Here is a 19,290-nt window from a genome sequence, read left to right on the forward strand (position 1 = left end):
CAAAAACATTTCTCCGATTGGAAATTAAGATAGAAATCTTAGCTCAAAGATGGAGCCTGGAAAGAGAACCTTTAATTTAGTCTACTTGATTCTGTCAAGAAGGGTTTCAGTGCCCTCAGTTACCAGGCCAGTCACCAGAAGGCCACTGTAGGAAGAAAGGAGCCTAGTGTTGTGGAGATGTTAGATGGGAGCACTCAGGAGTAATATGCCCCCGAAGGCTGCAGTTCTAAACACACTTACTAAGGGACTAAGCACCACAGAACTCAACAGGACTTACTTCTGCATAGATATAGTTTGGATTGTGCTGTTGGTAAAGCTTGACTATGGATCCTCTGCAAAGATATCCATATCCAAGCAGGGTTGGCAACCCTCTGCCTGGAATGCCCTGCCCCTATCTTTTAACATGGCTGCTCCAAACTTCTTTACAGATTTGACCCTGCACTTCAGAAAGAGATCTGAGAAATGAGTGGGAGTAAGAAGATTCTCTACCCTTTTCTGTCTACCTTGTGGGCTGCTATAAACTCACTTTGACAGCCAACCCAATTCCGGTGAGTAATAATTGACAGAAAGTAAACATACATGGTTTGGTCTACCTTCACAGGCAGTAGCTTGAGAACAGCAATTGCAGCCACACTTCCCAGTATATGAATTCTCTTTTACCACTATTAGGCAAGAAACAAACTGTCATACAACCAACAAGGTGCATTATCAGTGGGTTTAAGGGGGTTGAGCTGAGCACATGGAACCACTGTTGTTGTTTTTTATGGATGTAAGAGAATTTAACTCCTTCTGTAAACCACTTTGAGACTTTTTACAATAAAGTGGTATATAAACGTTGTAAATAAAATACATAAATAAATTTTGGAATCACTGTGGCCAAGAGTCCCCTCCCACTTTTAGGAACAAAGGAATCTGCCTTATACCAACTCAGGCCATTTGGTACCATCTAGTTCAGAAATCTGCACTGGTTGCCTATTTGCTCACAAGGGTTGCTGGACAGACACACATGCTGGAGATGTAAAAATACATGCACCCCATATAACAGCTTATTGTCAAACCTGCTGGTTATTGAAGAATGTTTTAAATAATTAGTATTAGTTTCCTACATAATAAAAACTGTGATACCTAAGTAAGCCCTGATTAATTGCTTTAAAAATAGGATTGGAGGAAGAAATATTTACAACACAAACACAATTCTTTGTTATGTTCACTCAAAAGTCCCATTAATTTACAGCACAATCTTAACCATGTCTACTCAAAAGTAAGTCCTATTGAATTCAATGGGGTTTACTTTGGGTATGTGGGATTAGCATTGCAGTTTTACTCCCAGAAAAGGAAGTACTAGATTAAAGCTTCATATTGGGAAGGTTTTCAAAACACTGCCCCTCTTCAATAGCCCAGGAAAATTTAAACTTGTTTAACTCATGCACAGAAGACAGAAAAAATGGAAAGTGATATACTTACACAGTTCATGAGATTTTTGGATAAACAGGAAAAAACAACCATTTTCTGAGGTTGCAATGGGGTCTAGGAGGTCAACAAATCACAATCCTGACTTCACTAATAGGCTACAAACCTGAAAGGGTGGAGTTAGAGCAGCCTGCTACAAGCTGATTTAACAGAAGTTGTGAGGGTAGACAGCAGAAGTTTTGGTGTATATCTCTTGTACCAGAGCAGCTAGAAACTTATTTAAAAAAAAAAAACCTGAGAGTCTGGAGATTAAGATGACTCACCCAGAGAGGACCCCCAAAATTTGGAGTCTCTGGCTGAAAACCAGACACATGGCAAGCCTAGGAGAGGGGGCACACACAAGTAATAAGATGTCTTACAAGTGAAGCTTTCCCCATTATAGTATTTCCAGAGTAGAAAAGGCTTACTCCATTTAATTTCTACCTGCCCCACAGCTGTTAAATGCAGAAGAGCCTGATATCCTGCAATGCCAATCCTAAACCATGCAAAGGACTCAAATTTTAAAAAACACAACCACAGTACTTGGGCATTTTTTTAAAAAAAGAACATCTGTAACTGTAAGAAATATGACATTCTCAGGCAAAAAGAAGTTATGAGAGAGTAGACATAAAAACACACACAAAACCTTGACAAAGAGTAACAAAAATACTCTCAGCATGAGCATTTTCACATTTTAAATTTTTACTCATCATTATTTTTGCTTCTTTACCGCCTTGGGCCAGTCCCTAACTCTTAGCCTAACCTACCTCACATGGCTGTTGTGAAGATACAGAAGGCAGAATTACAATGGCTGCAAAAGAAAACTAAGGCTGCAATGCTATACAATATATGTCTACTCAGAAGTAAACTCTATTGCAGCCTTTCCCAACCGGTGTGCCTCCAGATGTTGTTGGACCACAACTGCCATCAGCCTCAGCCATGGCTGAGGCTGATGGGAGTTGTGGTCCAACAACATCTGGAGGCACACCGGTTGGGAAAGGAGACTCTATTGGGTTCAGTGGGGCTTACTCCTAGGCAAATGTGTACTCCGATATAGATTTGCCTCCGAGTACGTCCCACTAAACCCAATGGAACTTACTTCTGAGTAGACATGTATTGCATTGCAGGTCAGTCCTTGTATTATAGGCATAAAATTTTACTTGCCTTAACCAAATTGGGGGCTGGACTTGAAGCCAGTCTATTTCCATTTTAACCAGATTGATTAATTATTATAGCATAAATTGTCATATTTTTCTCCCCCCCCCAAATTAGTATAGCTTCAAGGCTTCAACCAGTCCTTATGTCTCCTAATTAGTGCAATCCTATACCAAATTTGATTTACCTGGGAGTAAGTTCTATTCATAATTCATAACATAATGAGACTTATTTCTGAGTAGACTTGTATACAGTAGGGCCCCACTCATACAGCAGGTTAGGTTCCAGACCCCTGCCAAAAAGCGAATCAGCTGTAGAGCGGGGGTCTGGAACCTAACCCGCTGATCATACCGGAGGAGGAGAAGATCAGCTGTGGAGCACTATAGCTGATCTTCCCCTCCTCCAGCGCAATCAAATTGAGCACGGGAGTCTGATCGTGCTAGAAGAGGAGATCAGGTGTAGCGCTCTACAGCTGATCTTCCCCTCCTCCGGCGAGATCAGCTGGAGAGCGGGGAGCTCCAGCCCCCCTCCAGCTGATCACCCCGCTGGCGCCGTATTAGCGGAACGCTGAGTAGCGGGGCACCGAGAAGCGGGGCCCTACTGTATATTGTACTGTAAGTTAACTATACAATTATTTTTGACAATTGCCTGTTTGCATTTGCCATGGGGAAGGGAATTTTTTAATTTGCACAAAAGAACTTCCAGGGAATACCTTCCTCAGAAGACAAGATGCATCCTGGTTGTTAGGAAGAAAGGAAGGGCAGGAAAGACAATTGGAAGCAGCTACTCTTTAGGACCCTGGCTGCTTGTTGTTGAAACCTCTCCCTGCCCCTCACTCACCTGGAGATGAGGAGGCTTTTGATTCTGCTCCTTGCTCTTTCAGTAGCCCTGCTACTTCTGGGCAACTAGCTGTTCTCTCCACTGGTAAGAGAGGGGAGGTGGGGAGGGAGACAGAGACGACTACTCAGAACTTTGAGTGCCAAACCACATGCAACGCCCCCCTCTCTCTCAGCCAGCAAGTATAATCTCTCTTACTCAGCCTCTTCTGGACCCTGTCCTGCCACAAAGCAAACATTTTCCCTTGGGGTGTAAGAAAGTTAAAACACTGCAAATGCATTAAAGTAACCAGGGACAGCTACTCCCTCACATCAAGTACAAACACAGCATTCACACTCACACATATTGTCATTTCTCACTTCCACAATTCTTCACATCTGTTCTGCTGCTGCTGCCTCCTTGCCCTCCAGCTCCTTTCTTCCTCCACTCCATTCTTCTCTACCACTGTCCATTTTTAACCATTTTTTCTCCCTCCACCTCCTCCCTTGTCACCTCCTAAACACCCAAAGAGCATGAGATTTTTATCCATGAATCAGAGGAGCAGAATGTTTCCCCTGCTCCCCCCCAGCCCCAAAAGTAATGCTAGAAACATTACAATTACAGCTCAAAAGTAATGAAATTACTCCTCATTCTATTACAAACAAAATGTAAAGAAATTACCCATTTGTTCCTCAAAAAAATTATTTCCAAGCTCTGCTCTTGCTGTACCATCACATGTTCTTATATCTAGTTAGCTCAAATGCCAAAATCAGAATATCAGAGAAACAAAATTAATACATCAACTTAAAAACAAAAACAAAAATTACACATAAAAAATGAGAGCAGCATATAATCACTTCAGGGAGATAAAGAACAAGACTGAATCTAAGACAAAGGCCAGGGGCACACTAGTCGCTTCCAAAACAGTGAGAATGGTTTTTCTGGCCACGTTTTGAAGAGACTTTGCCCTTTGCTGGATATACCTCCTTTCCCTACTGCTGACTTCAGATCTTTCAGGAGTGCTCACAGCAAAGCGTTTGACCATCACCATCTCTGCCAAGCCTACAGCAAAACTTTTCCATTGGCCACACCTGAAAGGCAAACTGGTTGATCTACTATCCAATTGTGAAATCTCTCTGAAGTTAAATTAAAAAACAAAAACAAATTCAAGCTGATCCAACTAGATTTTAGAGCAAAAAGGGGTAGAGTTTGACTAGCATCATATGCCCCCTTTTCAGAAAAGAGAGGTGGAGATGCACTGGAACCAGCACAACAGTAAGTGTGTCCCTACCCAAAGTAAAAGCTCTGGGAGTAAGGCAGGATTCCTTAGTTTAGCAATGAAATCACATCAAAGCAGATACCAGGCAACTGTCTTTGGGGAGAGTATTCTACAGAGTACTGTCAGTGAAAAAAGCTCTGTCTCTATTAATTAGCCACCACATCTCACCTGATGGACTTTTCTTCGTTAGAGGTTTGAAAGTAGAGTCTAGATAGCCACTTTCTTGACTCCTTGGCTGTACCTGGGCTGTGTGGGGAGGAGAGATCAGGCCTACCAGAGTGTTTGCCTTGATTTCCCATTAGTTTTCCACTGCCACCAGGTGGATGTGTTTATTTCTCCCAGGCTGCCTCCACCAAGCAATCTAAAACTCCCTTGTGTCCCCTGGACAACACCTCTTGGGAATGTAGAGTTGGCTCTCAGGCATGGGGTGAGTATATTAATAGAGACCACAAGGTTTTATATATCAAGAATAAAAGTTTGCTAGAATGTTTTTTTAAAAGGTTGTTCTTAGGAAAAAGGTTTTAGGAACATGGGGAGCTGCCTTATACTGAGTCATATGATTGGACTGTCTAGCTCAGTATTGTCTGCACTGGCTAACAGCAGATCTCCATAATTTTAGACAGGAGTCTGTCACAGTCCCACCTGGAAATGCCAGGGATTGAACATGGGACCTTCTGCATGCAAAGCAGATGCTCAGCTCTACCATGAGCCACATCCCTTTTAAAACATGAACAGTTGCATGCACACAAAGCAAGCAATCCCCAAAGGAGCAAATAGTACAGAAAAATAAGGTAGAATAAACACATCCATCTTAGCCTTAATTAAATGGTTCCTAACAGTAGAATTCTTTCAAAGGATCTTACTGCATCTTTTCCTCTCTCCATTCTCTAGTATTGCTGTGTCATCTTTTTCTGAGATCCAGCCTAAAGTGAATATTAATATAGGTAGTAGGGTATAGCTTTGAGTTACTGTTGTTTTATATTTCAATCCACATATGATCAAAACATCAAAGAAGATCTCTATCATCCTAATCCCATCTGCAGTCTAGCCTGTCTTGCAAGTCACACTTTGCTAAATTAAACTGTAACAACGTTTAAAGTGTTTACCAATCCATGGCTGACTCCAGGAAACAAATTAACCCCTTAATTCACAAAACAACTACATACAAGATTTTTAATTAATTCTGTGGAGAGAACACTCAAGGAAAGGCCTCAGATGACGATATTAGAGTTTGAGCAGGGCATTGAATACTTTCCAGGAGGTCTCACTGGGTACTATTTAAGCTGCTGAGATTGTGTCTTTAGCCAAATTTTATGCATGTTTATTCAGGCAAAAGTCCCACTGAGCTCGATGGGACATTCCCAAGCAAGTGCACATAGGAGTGCAGCTTTTGGCAGCAACCTATGAGCACCTACTTGGAAGTAAGTCCCATTGAACAAAGCATGATATATATATTTATTTATTGCTTAGTCTGAAGACCATTGCAAGGGGACACTGAATACAAAACATTAAAATATTTAAGACTTCCATGTAATTTCAAAAATCACAATTAAAATTGAATAAGAAAATATATGACTGACCTTAGAATAAATAACTTAACTTATAAAGCAAATAAACCTTACAATGGCAAAAAGTAGAGATAACATAGCAGAGAGCATTTAATACACTCATATCTCCAAATCTCTATGGCAATTAACAGAAATGGAGTCCAGGAACGTTCCCCTGCATCTAGCAGCCTTCATCGCAAATGCAGCGACCCTCCAGATCACATACTGATTTGTTGTTTGTAACAAGAAGCAGAGTTTCTCTTTCACACCCCAAAATTTCATTTTCTTTAGGAAAGGCTCTAAATAACTTTCTCTGATGTCAGTATATAACTGGCACTCAAGTATGTAATGAGCCAAATCCTCCGGGACTGGATCTCCACAGACACACAACCTATCATCTATTGGCATACCATAAAATCTCCCCCATTTCATCATTGTGTCCATTTGTTCAAAGCGTAAACGTGTGAAGGCTTTATGCAATTCCATTTTCAAGGGGAATGACAGGTATTTTTCATATTTATGCTCACGTTTTACGCTAGCTAACCATTTCACTGTTCCTGCGGATGAAAGGGCAGTTCCTCTCCCTAATAGGTTTCCGCTGGGCCCTGAAAACCTGGCTATTCAGGCAGGCCTATGGGATCTCTGGGGCGGGTTAGTTATTAATGTTGTTATTAGTTGGTAGAGTGGTGCTTAGACGATTGATGGTCTTATTGATTGTATATTGTATTTTATTGTTTTATTGTATGTCGCCTAGAGTGGCCGTTAATTCGGCCAGATAGGCGACTCATAAATAAAATTTTATTATTATTATTATTATTATTATTAGTTATGTCAGTTTGTGCACCTACATCAGATACTCTTTGTTTAAAGATCTTATTAGTAACGTTCAGCCTCGGATTCAATGTCCAAACAGAGAAACCAAAATTTGGGAGAAGTTTTAAAAGTTTCTGCAACCAAAAGTTTCCTTGGGGGAATATCCTCTGTTCCTCCAGGCAGATCTTAGGGAGCCTGTCTTCCGTTAGGTTATTTATTCTGCACCAGTAATTTACCATCCTGACATATATTAACCCTGAGATCTTATCCATGCCCAGTTCGGCTCTAGTTAAATAAGCTGGAGTAGATTTCGAAACCCCTAGAATCGTACGCAAAAAGCGACTTTGAATATTTTTGATTTTAGAAAGATCTGCAAAGCCCCAAATTAGCATTGGTATCACCTTTGCTTTAAAGATGTTTATAACAGGGCGTAGTGAGCCTGGGTATCTATAGTTTAGCAATCTGTTTAAGGATTGCAAACTGGCAACAGATTTCATTTCAGTTTTCTTTATATGTGATGCCCAGGATCCTGAGGATGAGAAGGTAATACCAAGATAGCAGTAAGATTTTACCTGCTCTAACTCTTTGGAGTTAATAAACCATCTATGAAATTTCCTCTTTCTACCAAAGACTACTACTTTAGATTTATTGTAATTGATAACCAGGTTGTTTTCTGTGCAGTAGGAGCTAAACTGTCTTAGCAGTCTTCTCAGGCCAATTTAGGATGTTAAAAGGACGATCATATCATCTGCATATAATAATATATTTACCACTCTGTTTAAGATTTTGGGCATATGGTAATTCTGATTTTGGAGCAAAATGACAATATCATTAATATAAAAATTAAAAAGGAACGGTGCTAAAATACAACCTTGGTGTACACCTTTATGTGTAGTGATCTTGTCTGTCAGGACCAAACTTGAGCCTGTTCTGACCTTCAAGTATGTTTCTGCATAAAGTGCTTTCATTAGGAATAAGAGTCTCCTGTCTATATTTGTGTTTGACAGCTTTTCCCAGAGATGACGTCTATTTACGGAGTCAAAAGCTGTGCTTAAATCGATAAAAGCTGCAAAAAGCTGTCCACCCTTTGTGGAATACTTAGTTATCAAATGGAGTAATATATAGCAGTTATCCAAGGTAGATCGGCCTTTCCTGAAACCAGCCTGTTCTTCAGCTAAGATAGAATTTTCTTCTGCCCAGTCCTCTACTTTGTGCAAGAGGTACTTTGCATAAATTTTGGCTGGGATATTAATCAGAGCCAGAGCTTGGAAAAGTTACTTTTTTGACCTACAACTCCCATCAGCCCAATCCAGTGGCCATGCTGGCTGGGGCTGATGGGAGTTCTATTTCCAAAAAGTAACTTTTCCAAGCTCTGAATCAGACGAATTGGTCTGTAGTTTCTAGGATCCTGCCGCTTACCTTTCTTAAATATTGGGACTACTATACTAAGATTCCAGCCTTTTGGGATGCAGCCTGTCTTGTTTATATGGGTAAATAGCCCTGCCAATAATGAGGCCCAGCAGTCAGCATCGCTTTTAAACAATTCTGAGGGCAGAAAGTCGTCACCTGGTGCCTTATTGTTCTTCATTGTCTGTATAAGAGATTTAATCTCAAATGCAGTTACAGGTGACCATAAAGAAAGGGAGGTGATATCCAATACCTACACAGAACTACTAACTGTCCTTACATCGTCTTCTTCTTCTCTAAATAAGTTTGAATAGAACCTTTCCCAAATTAGGGCTGGAATAGGAATATCAAGTGTAAATTTTGTTTCTCTGAGTCTGCCAGAGACCAAATGCCAGAAGTAGGCAAAATTTGACCCTGTTGCTGCCAGTTTGAGGTCAGCCCAGAAAAGTGTCTGAAACTGTGATTTCTTAATTGAGATTATTTTTTTATAATCACTTCTAAGATTTAACATGATATTCTGTATCTCAGGATCAAATGAGGCATGTGCTTTCCGTATCTGTCTTCTCAATTTCCTTCTCATTACTCTACACTCTGTGTCAAACCATAAAGACTTCATAGGCTTTAATTCATTTGAGCTCGTATCAGTTTTTAGAAAAGGTCTCAAATTATTACATATCTCCTGGTATGCTTCCAGTACCGCATTAATATTGGCATCAGGGGTTAAAATTATATTGCCAAGTACTCTGCCCTTAATTGAGTTCTGGAAGTCTTTAAGTTTGCTCACATTTACCTTTTGCCATTTCAATCTCCTTTCTCCCTGAACCTCCAGTTGCTGTGATAACCATTGATCTGAGTAGGTCACCATCCTCATATCAGATTCAACGGCTATCTTCACTGTTATGGGTTGATGATCACTATCCTCCCTAGGATTTACTATTACACCCGAGAACAAGTGAACTTTCCCTCTGGAGACACAGATATAATCAAGCACACCGCCTGCACACGCAGAGAAATGAGTAAAAGGGTACGGAATGTTAGGATTATTGCTGCCTACTATCCGTAATCCAAACATATATGTTATCCTAAACAGATTTACACCAGCTTTGTTTATCTTCTTATCCCTGGATTTCCAGTAATTCAAATCTACCGAATCTGTTAGATCATCTTCCGAAAGTCCACACTGCTCAGCCACCTTTATCAGAGATGGGCCTATTCTGGCATTAAAATCCCCCAGTAGTATAAGCAGGGCATTGGAAACCTAGTGCCCAGCTCCTCTAATAGTTGTTCAAGGTGCACCCAAACATCAGGCAAAGAATATTGAGAGGTAGTTGGGGGTATATAAACATTTACCAGGATAAGCACCATACCTTGAACCACGAATTTTACCACTGAAGAATTGGTAGTCAGGGCTGCTGTACCAACCAGTTCTCCCCTCCATCCCAGCTCTTCCTTAACCAAAATGGCTAAACCACCTATAGCTCTGCCTCTATCTTTTATTTTCTGTGCCGAGTTAACCCATGACGTAAATCCTGGTAACACTAACTCATCCTTTGCTGTGAGCCAAGTTTCTTGCAGTGCTATCACTGGATACTTAGATAAATACTCGATAATATCATTGTCATAGTCTCTGGCCTTCCACCCAGCTATATTCCAAGACATGATACCTACAAACCTGTCAGCGTGATCATAGTTTCCTGTTTTTGACTTCTTTGGGGATCCAGCTGTTGATGCCACTATCAATGGGTCTGGCAAACCTGTGACCTGCTGTTTATGATGTCAATCTGTACCTCCAGAATTCTGCTCTGCTTTCCCCAATTTTCCAGATCCTGCTCCAGATACTCAATTTCATTGAATTGTGGGCTCATCCTGCTGACATTAGAGATCACAGGGCACACAGATTTTACTGGGTAGGGATTCTTATAGACTGATTTTTCTGTAGATCCCAGTTCCCAAACAAAGCATGACTTGCATGTGAGTAAATATTTGGGGGAAGGGCTGTTGCTCAGTGGTAGAGCATCTGCCTTGCATTCAGAAGGTCCCAGGTTCAATCTCCCAGCATCTCCAAATAGAGCTGGAAAAGACCCCTGCTTGAAACCCTGGAAAGCCACTGCAAGTCAGTGTAGACAATGTTGAGCTAGATAGACCAATGATCTGAATCGGTATAAGACAACTTCTTATGTTCATACATAGGGTTGGGAGGAACATATTGCTGTTTCTTCCAATCTATCCTTAGCTTACCCCTTACCAATTCACAACTGATCCATATAAGATTATTATCACATCTTCCACTGTGGAAGTAAGTATAGTGTTATGAGCATGGGGGGTTGGAATGGATGATTCTATGGGTCGCCTTTCCAGCCTCTGATTTGGAATCCTATGCCCTGGGGGCTGGCTCTGCTAGCCAGATGAATCTCTTTTGTTAATCAAATAGAGTGGCCAGGTAAGATAATGGGCCGATCAGTTGCCCTGGCAACTGGTGAAATGGGCCAGGAAGATCCTTTTCTTATTGAAACTCTTCTGGAGGAGAGTCTCTCCCCCCACTCCTGGGGGCTGGCAGAAGTGTGTTTGTAGTTTTGAGTGTGTGCTAGAAAATGGCTGGGGCTGCAGGCATGGAGAGAAGCTATCCCTCTGCATCATGGCTATAGGATGCCCCTGCACCCAGATGGAAAAGCTGGATATTGGACTGCTGATGCATTGAACTCCTCCATCCTAAGCTCAGGTTGGAATGTGTGTAAATAAATAAACCATGTTTCATAAAGACACCGCAGTCTCCGCTGACCTTCTTCCTAAAGGAAACCAAACCCTGGATGGGCGCAGGGACCCCTGAAATCTCACCGCTCGGAGATTGGGGAAGGCGCGCAACAATACTAATACAATATTCTGCATTGGTATAGCAACTTAATGTGTGTTGTACCACTAGTGCAAAACCCTTTTCATAACAGACCAAAGGGTTGGTCCATATAAAGGATTTTAAAACCATGTATCTAGTATTGTTGTTATGTGCCTTCAAGTCGATTTCGACTTGTGGCAACCCTATGAATCAGCGACCTCCAATATTGAATTATTAAATATTAAAAAACTATAGTTAACAACCCCCCTTAGGATGCACACCTTAACATGGTGAGGTGGTTTGAGAGTGTTGAAGAAGCTGACAGCAATGCAGTCAGGAGTCTAGAACAAGAGGCTAGGCTCCTAGCAGGGGCACCCAAGGCGGAGATGCATCCAAACTCAGAGGAAGGCAATGGTAAACCACCTCTGAATACCTCTTGCCACGAAAACCCTATGAACAGAGAATGCAAAATGCAACATGAGATAGTGCTGGAAGATGAGATCCCCAGGTCAGAAGGCACTCACTGAGCTACTGTGGAAGAACAAAGAAAAAGTACAAGTAGCGCTGTGACTAATGAAGCAGCTGGGTCAAAGTTGAAAGGAAGCCCAGAGGCTGATGCGCACAGATGCGAAAGGAGAGTCCAGAGTTGTACGATGCACACAATAGGAACATGAAAAGCATGAGCCAGGGAAAGTTAGAAAATGTCAAGCAAGAAATGGAACGTATCAGCATTACAATACTTGGCGTGAGTGAATTAAAATGGGCAGGAATGGGACATTTTCAATCAGGCAACTACAATAATAATAATAATAATAATTTAATTTGTGGGTCGCCTATCTGGCCAATGGCCACTCTAGGCAACGTACAATTTAACAACAATACATTACATCATAATAAAATACATCATAAAATACAATATAACAATAAAACAATAAAACAGTTCCAGTACAGAGTAGTAGGCTATTCGTCGTAAAAATTTAACCCTCCCCGTAAGTCCCAAAGGCCTGTCTGAAGAGCCAGGTCTTCAAAGCTTGGCAGAATACATTCAGGGAAGGGGCATGTCAAAGGTCATATGGGAGGGAGTTCCAGAGAGTGGGGGCCACCACTGAAAATGCCCTCTCTCTTGTCCCCGCCAACCTAGCTGTTTTAGTTGGCAGGATTGAGAGAAGGTCCTGTGTGGCTGATCTTGTTGGGTGGCATGGTTGGTGGCGCTGGAGGCGCTCCATCAGATAAACTGGGCCGAGACCGTATAGGGATTTAAAGGTTAATACCAACACCTTGAATTGGGCCCGGAAAATAACTGGAAGCCAGTGTAGGTCGAACAACACTGGGGTGATGTGTTCCCGGCGGCGACAGTTTGTAAGCAGTCGAGCCGCAGCATTCTGTATAAGTTGTAATTTCCGGACCGTTTTCAAGGGTAACCCCATGTAGAGCGCATTACAGTAATCCAACCGAGAGGTGACCAGGGCATGTACCACCAGTGGGAGCTGATGAGCAGGAAGGTAGGGCTGCAGTCTACGAATGAGGTGCAATTGATACCAAGCTGCCCGGCTCACTGCCGAAATCTGAGCCTCCGTGGACAGCTTGGAATCAAGAACAACCCCAAGGCTGCGGACCTGGTCCTTCAGGGGCAATTTCACCCCATCGAACACCAGGTCAACATCTCCCAACCTTCCCTTGTCTCCCACGAGTAGCACCTCAGTCTTATCAGGATTCAACTTCAGCCTGTTCCTTCCCATCCATCCACTCACGGATTCCAGGCACTTGGACATGGTCTCCACAGCAGACTCTGGTGAAGATTTAAACGAGAGATAGAGCTGAGTGTCATCTGCATATTGGTGACACTGCAGCCCAAATCTCCTGATGATTGTCCCCAGCGGCTTCATATAGATATTAAATAGCATGGGAGAGAGGATAGAGCCCTGTGGCACACCACAATTGAGAGGCCAAGGGTCTGAAACCTCCTCCCCCAATGCTACCTGTTGATGCCTGTCGGAAAGAAAGGAATGGAACCACCGTAGTACAGTGCCTCCTATTCCCGATTCCTCCAGGCGATGTAAAAGGATACTGTGGTCGACAGTATCAAAAGCCGCTGAGAGATCGAGGAGGACAAGAAAGGTGAATTCTCCCCTATCTAATGCCCTCCTCATATCATCAACCAGAGCTACCAATGCTGTTTCAGTTCCATGTCCAGTCCTGAAACCCGATTGGTATGGATCCAAATAATCTGTTTCATCCAAGTGTGTCGACAACTGATTAGCCACCACTCGCTCAATGATCTTGCCCAGGAATGGTAGATTCGAAATTGGGCGAAAGTTATTCAAAACTTGGGGATCCAAGGAGGACTTCTTTAAGATGGGCTTTACAATTGCCTCCTTGAGTGCTAATGGCATTACACCCTCCTCCAAGGATGCATTGACCACCGCCTTAATCCCCTCGCCCAATTTCTCTTTGCAGCTCACAAGGAGCCACGATGGGCAAGGATCAGTTAGACAGGTGGTAGGCTTCACAGTCGAGAGCACCTTGTCTACATCCTCAGAAGGAAGAGGTCGAAACCGATCCCATTTGACCGGATTGCAACTGGCCAACTCTGTTTCATTTACTGTGTCCACGGCGTACGGAATTGAGCTCCGTAAATGTTCGATTTTGTCGGCAAAGTGCTTTGCTAATTTGTCACAGGAGGCCTTAGACTGTTCCAAGGGTTCCTGAGCAACTGGACCGACCAGGCTTCGGACCACTTGGAACAACCTCCTGGGACAGCACTCTGCGGACGCAATAGAGGCAGCAAAGAACCTCTTCTTTTCTGCCTTTATTGCCACTTGGTAGGCAGTTACTGCTGCTCTAACCTGTGTCCGGACATCTTCGGAACGGGATTTCTGCCACCGGCGTTCTAGTCGTCTCACCTCCTGTCTCAGATTTCGCAACCGTGGAGTATACCAAGGTGCTAACTGAGTTCTGTTCAGGGGGAGAGGACGTTTCGGCGCCACGCAGTCCAGAGCCCTGGTGATCCCCTCATTCCACTCCATCACCAGGGTATCGACCGTGCGGCCTTCAGCAGGTTCCAATTCCCCAAGCGCAGTCAGGAATCCTTCTGGATCCATTATGCGTCTGGGGCTCACCATTCTAATAGGTCCTTTTCCCCTACGGAGGGTGTGTGGTATCGAGAAGTCTATATTTACCAGATAGTGGTCTGACCATGACACAGGGGTGGAAGAAGCCACCCCCAACTTCAGAACACTTCCCTCCCCTCCCAGGACAAATATAAGGTCGAGAGCATGACCGGCTACATGGGTGGGCCCAATATTACTAAGGTGCAGTTCCCAGGAAGCCATGGTTTCCAGGAAATCCCGAGGGGCTCCTACGAGAGTGGCCTCAGCATGTACATTGAAGTCCCCGAGAATTAACAGCTCTGGGGACAACGCACGTACAGCCGAGACCATCTCTAGCACCTCGGCCAGGGAGTCTGCTGTGCAGCGGGGTGGGCGGTACACAAGCAGGATCCCCAAACTGCCCTTCGGGCCCAACCTCCAGTACATGCAGTCAACAAACTTAGTCCTATGAAGAGGAGGTCTGGTAAAAACTAGAGACTCCCGATAGATGACTGCCACACCCCCTCCCCGCCTTCCCACCCTCGGTTGTTGTGCATAACGGAAACCCGGCGGACACATGGCCTCAAGAATGGGAGCTGAGGCCTCATCCAGCCAGGTCTCCGTAATACATGCCAGGTCTGCTTGCCCATCCAAGATTATATCATGGATATGCGATGTTTTTTGTACTACAGACCTGGCATTACACAACAACAATCGAAGGTCGGTAGGAATCCTGCATCCCCCAGTTGTCGTCTGGTTCTGAACAGACCCGGAACATGGGATGGGTATTACACATCTATCCCGTGTTCCCCTCATCTGGCATGGTCTGCCAACAGTACCATTCCAGCGTCTGCCGCCCACTCTTTCTATAGTTTGGCCCCTCACCTTCCCTGTCACATCCCCCCCTGACTTGCACATGCCCCTGTCCCTGTTCGCCAATCAGACAGGCCACCCACCCTAAAACAATAATGAGCCGGAGACCCGCCTCTAACACTCTGATACTGCTAAATTAAATTAAAATTAAAATTAAAAATCATTACAATTCCCCCACAACCACACATCCACACATCCATACATCCCCACAGTCAAAATCAGCCCAAAATCAACACAAGTAGTCCTAGTCTTGGCAGTGGTGGCAATAATAAAGATGACAATCTTCCTTCGGTTGCTGGGCCGCACCCAGAGCCTGGCTGCCGTCCGCGGCGCTCCCACCGCCACCGGGCCGATGTCCTCCACGGCTCTTCTACGCTGCCACCCCGACCGTTCTCCTGGCGCCTCACACCGAGTCCAGGGCCCGGCTGTTTTCTGCGGCGCTCTCACCACCGCCAGGCCGTTACTCTCTACAGCCCTCCACACCACAGGCAGGGGGAGCAGGCTAGGCGCTCTCCCACCACCACCTGGCTGATGTTCTGGCTGTCCGTCACACTGCTCCCTCACTGCCACCAAAACCAGACCCTAAGGTAGGGGGGATGGCCATAAAGGGGGGTGGGCTTCTCAGCTCAACACTACCCCCCTCTTATAGTCCCAAAAGGTGTTAAAGGGGGCTAAACTTGATGTTAAAAAAGCGGCTTACAGAGCTCTGAGTAGAAGGCAAATAGAGTGTTGTAGTTCTCTCTCCCCTCCCAACTGTTCTTAACGCCGATCTGTAGGCTAGAGGCTGCTGCTGGGCTGCTGGGTGTGAGAGGCAACTACAAAATATTTTATGCAGGAAATAAGAAATTAAGAAGAAATGGGGTTGCTTTAATAGTGAGAAGTGATGTAGCAAAAGCAATTAGGAGCTAAGGTCTGAGTGACTGATATCAATGAGATTAAACGGGAAACCTATTAACATAACCACCCTCCAAGTCTATGCTCCAATGACAAAAGCAGAAGAGGAGGAATTGGAGAGATTTTATGTAGACATACAGGAAGAAATTGGTCACACACCAAAACAAGATGTGCTGATAATCATGGGGGACTGGAATGTAAAAGTAGGGGAAAGAGAAGAACTAGGAATTGTGGGAAATGGGGCTTAGGAGACAGAAATGAAGCAGGAGAAAGCCTTATTGGATTCTGTGAAGCCAATAATTTGTTTCTTGCGAACACACTAATTATCGAGCTATTGTCTTAATATCCCATGCAAGTAAAGTAATGTTCAAGATTCTACAACAAAGGCTCTTACCATATATGGAGCAAGAAATGCCAGACGTCCATGCTGGATTTAGAAAGGGAAGAGGCACCACAGATCATATCGCAAACATACTTTGGATAATGGAATAGAGCAAGGAATTTCAGAAGAAAATCACCCTGTGCTTTATAGATTACAGCAAAGCCTTTGACTGTGTAGATCATGGAAAACTATGGAATGCTTTAAAAGAAATGGGGGTGCCACAGCATCTCATTGTACTGTTGCGCAGCCTATACTCTGGACAAGAGGCTACTGTAAGGACAGAATATGTAGAAACCAATGGGTTCCCCATCGGAAAGGGTGTGAGACAGGGGTGTATTTTATCAACCTATTTGTTTAATCTATATGCAGAACATATACAGAAAGCGGGATTGGACCAAGATGAAGGAGGTGTGAATGTTGAAGGGAGAAATATCGATAATTTAAGATATGCAGACAATACCATACTACTAGCAGAAACCAGTAATGATTTGAAATGAATGCTGATGAAAGTTAAAGAGGAAAGCACAAAAGCAGGACTACAGCTGAACGTCAAAAAGACTAAAGTAATGACAACAGAAGATTTATGTAACTTTAAAGTTGACAATCAAGGATTATCAATACCTGGGGACAGTCATTAACCAAAATGGAGACAATAGTCAAGAAATCAGAAGAAGGCTAGGACGGGGGGGCAGCTATGAGAGAAATAGAAAAGGTCCTCAAATTCAAAGATGTACCACTGAACACTAAAGTCGGGATCATTCAGACTATGGTATTCCCGATCTCTATGTATGGATGTGAAAGTTGGACAGTGAAAAAAGCGGATAAGAGAAAAATCCACTCATTTGAAATGTGGTGTTGGAGGAGAGCTTTGCGGATACCATGGACTGCGAAAAAGACAAATAATTGGGTGTTAGAACAAATTAAACCAGAACTATCACTAGAAGCTAAAATGATGAACCTGAGGTTATCATACTTTGGACACATAATGAGAAGACACGATTCACTAGAAAAGACAATAATGCTGGGGAAAACAGCAGGGAGTAGAAAAAGAGGAAGGCCAAACAAGAGATGGATTGATTCCATAAAGGAGGCCACAGACCTGAACTTACAAGATCTGAACAGGGTGGTTCATGACAGATGTTATTGGAGGTCACTGATTCATAGGGTCGCCATAAGTTGTAATTGACTTGAGGGCACATAACAACAACAAAATAGTTTAGCTATTCTGGTACAACTAATTATGCAGAAGTATGTAGTAAGTTTTTAACTGATAGGCAATATTAATATTATACTAATGTCCTTAAATCCTTAGTTTACCTTCTGAGTATAATAATTAATTTCACAGATACTCTGAATTTTTATTTCTTCTATAGTAACTTTGTGGAAAGATTTGGAAGAAAGAGCCTTCAGAAGAAACATTTTGGTTATCAGTGAAAACTAATTGGTTCACTGAGAAGAATGCTGAATGGAAAAAAGCTATACTGAGACTCCAATAGAGAGAGCTAACATTAGCTGTATTATGTTACTGGGTGTGCCTGCTTGGATATACAGTTAGTTTGTTCCTTTTACATTTTGCACTGTTATTAAACTGAAGAACATGCTGTGGTTATAGTGTTTAAATCTATGGTAGAGTACTGCTGAACTGGTCTACTAGCAGGACTGTTATAGGGAAGGCCTTTCTTCTTTAGTAGTTGCGCTTGCTTTCTGTAGAAACTAACTTGGCTGGTTTCCTGAGCTCTCATCTTGATGTCTATTATACATTGCCCTACAAAAGTATCAGTAAGTCAATCTTTTAATAATAAGACTGTTAAGTTTTCCTTGGATTTCTTCTCTTCCCTTGCCAATAAACTGCACAACTTTTATTTTTGATTCTTGTAGAGTTGATTGTGATCTATTTCTTGTATGCAAGGCATGGTATTATGTTTGCCAAATGTAGCTTAAAAAGCTACATTTCTTCTTAAAATGCCATGCCCTGTTTTAAAATAAAAACAAGTAGTATTGTGTTGTAATCCTTTTCATAATAAAGGTCCGTGGGAGTTCATCCACTAGAGTCCTAGAAGGGGGTTAAGGACATGATAGAGGTGTATAAAATTATTCATGCAGTGGAGAAAGTGGACAGATGCTTTCCTCCTTCTCTCACATTGCTAGATCCTGAGCTCATTCAATGAAGCTGAAAGTTGGGAGATACAAGACAGGCAAAAGGAAGTATTTCTTCACACAGCATATAATTAAACTATGGAATTCACTACCACAAGATGTAGCAATAGCCACCAACTTGCATGGCTTTAAAATTCATGGAGGATAAGGCTACTGATGGCTGCTAGCCACAGTGGCTATGTTCCGCTTCTGAGTACCTGCTGCTCGGCTGCAGAAGAGGGGAGAGTGCTGTTGCACTCGAGTCCTGCTTTTTGTCTTTTCATAGGTATGTGGTTGGCCACTGTGAGAATAGGATGCTGGACTGATCCAGCAGGGCTCTTATATTCTTTAATATAAAGCTATTGCTGTTGGACAAAAATGTAAAAACTGTTGGTAAATACCCAAGGCTAATTATGTTTGTGCATGGCTTCAGATGCAAAGCTTTTAAGATGTTAACAGCAAGCATCTTGTATTCAGAAGCATTTTCAGCTGCTGGGAAGCAACAGCAGTGGAGGGCTGTTGTCTTCATGTCCTGCTTGTAGGCTTCCCATAGGCATCTGGTTGGCCTCTTTGGGAAACAGGATGCTGGACTAGGTGGACCACTGGTCTGACTCAGAAGG

General features: G+C 43.0%; 1 protein-coding gene across 1 annotated transcript in view; it reads left to right on the forward strand.

The window, feature by feature from the left end:
• The first annotated feature begins 4,948 nt into the window (after positions 1-4,948).
• The window catches only part of TMCC1 (transmembrane and coiled-coil domain family 1), a 196,425-nt gene continuing 182,083 nt past the window's right edge, over positions 4,949-19,290 (forward strand). Inside the window, exon 1 of the mRNA XM_061618478.1 lies at positions 4,949-5,126. The gene's annotated coding sequence lies outside the window, so the exon portion shown is untranslated. The remainder of the gene's footprint in view (positions 5,127-19,290) is intronic.

This window comes from Rhineura floridana, chromosome 3 (assembly GCF_030035675.1).
Source record: "Rhineura floridana isolate rRhiFlo1 chromosome 3, rRhiFlo1.hap2, whole genome shotgun sequence".
Lineage (NCBI taxonomy): Eukaryota > Metazoa > Chordata > Lepidosauria > Squamata > Rhineuridae > Rhineura > Rhineura floridana.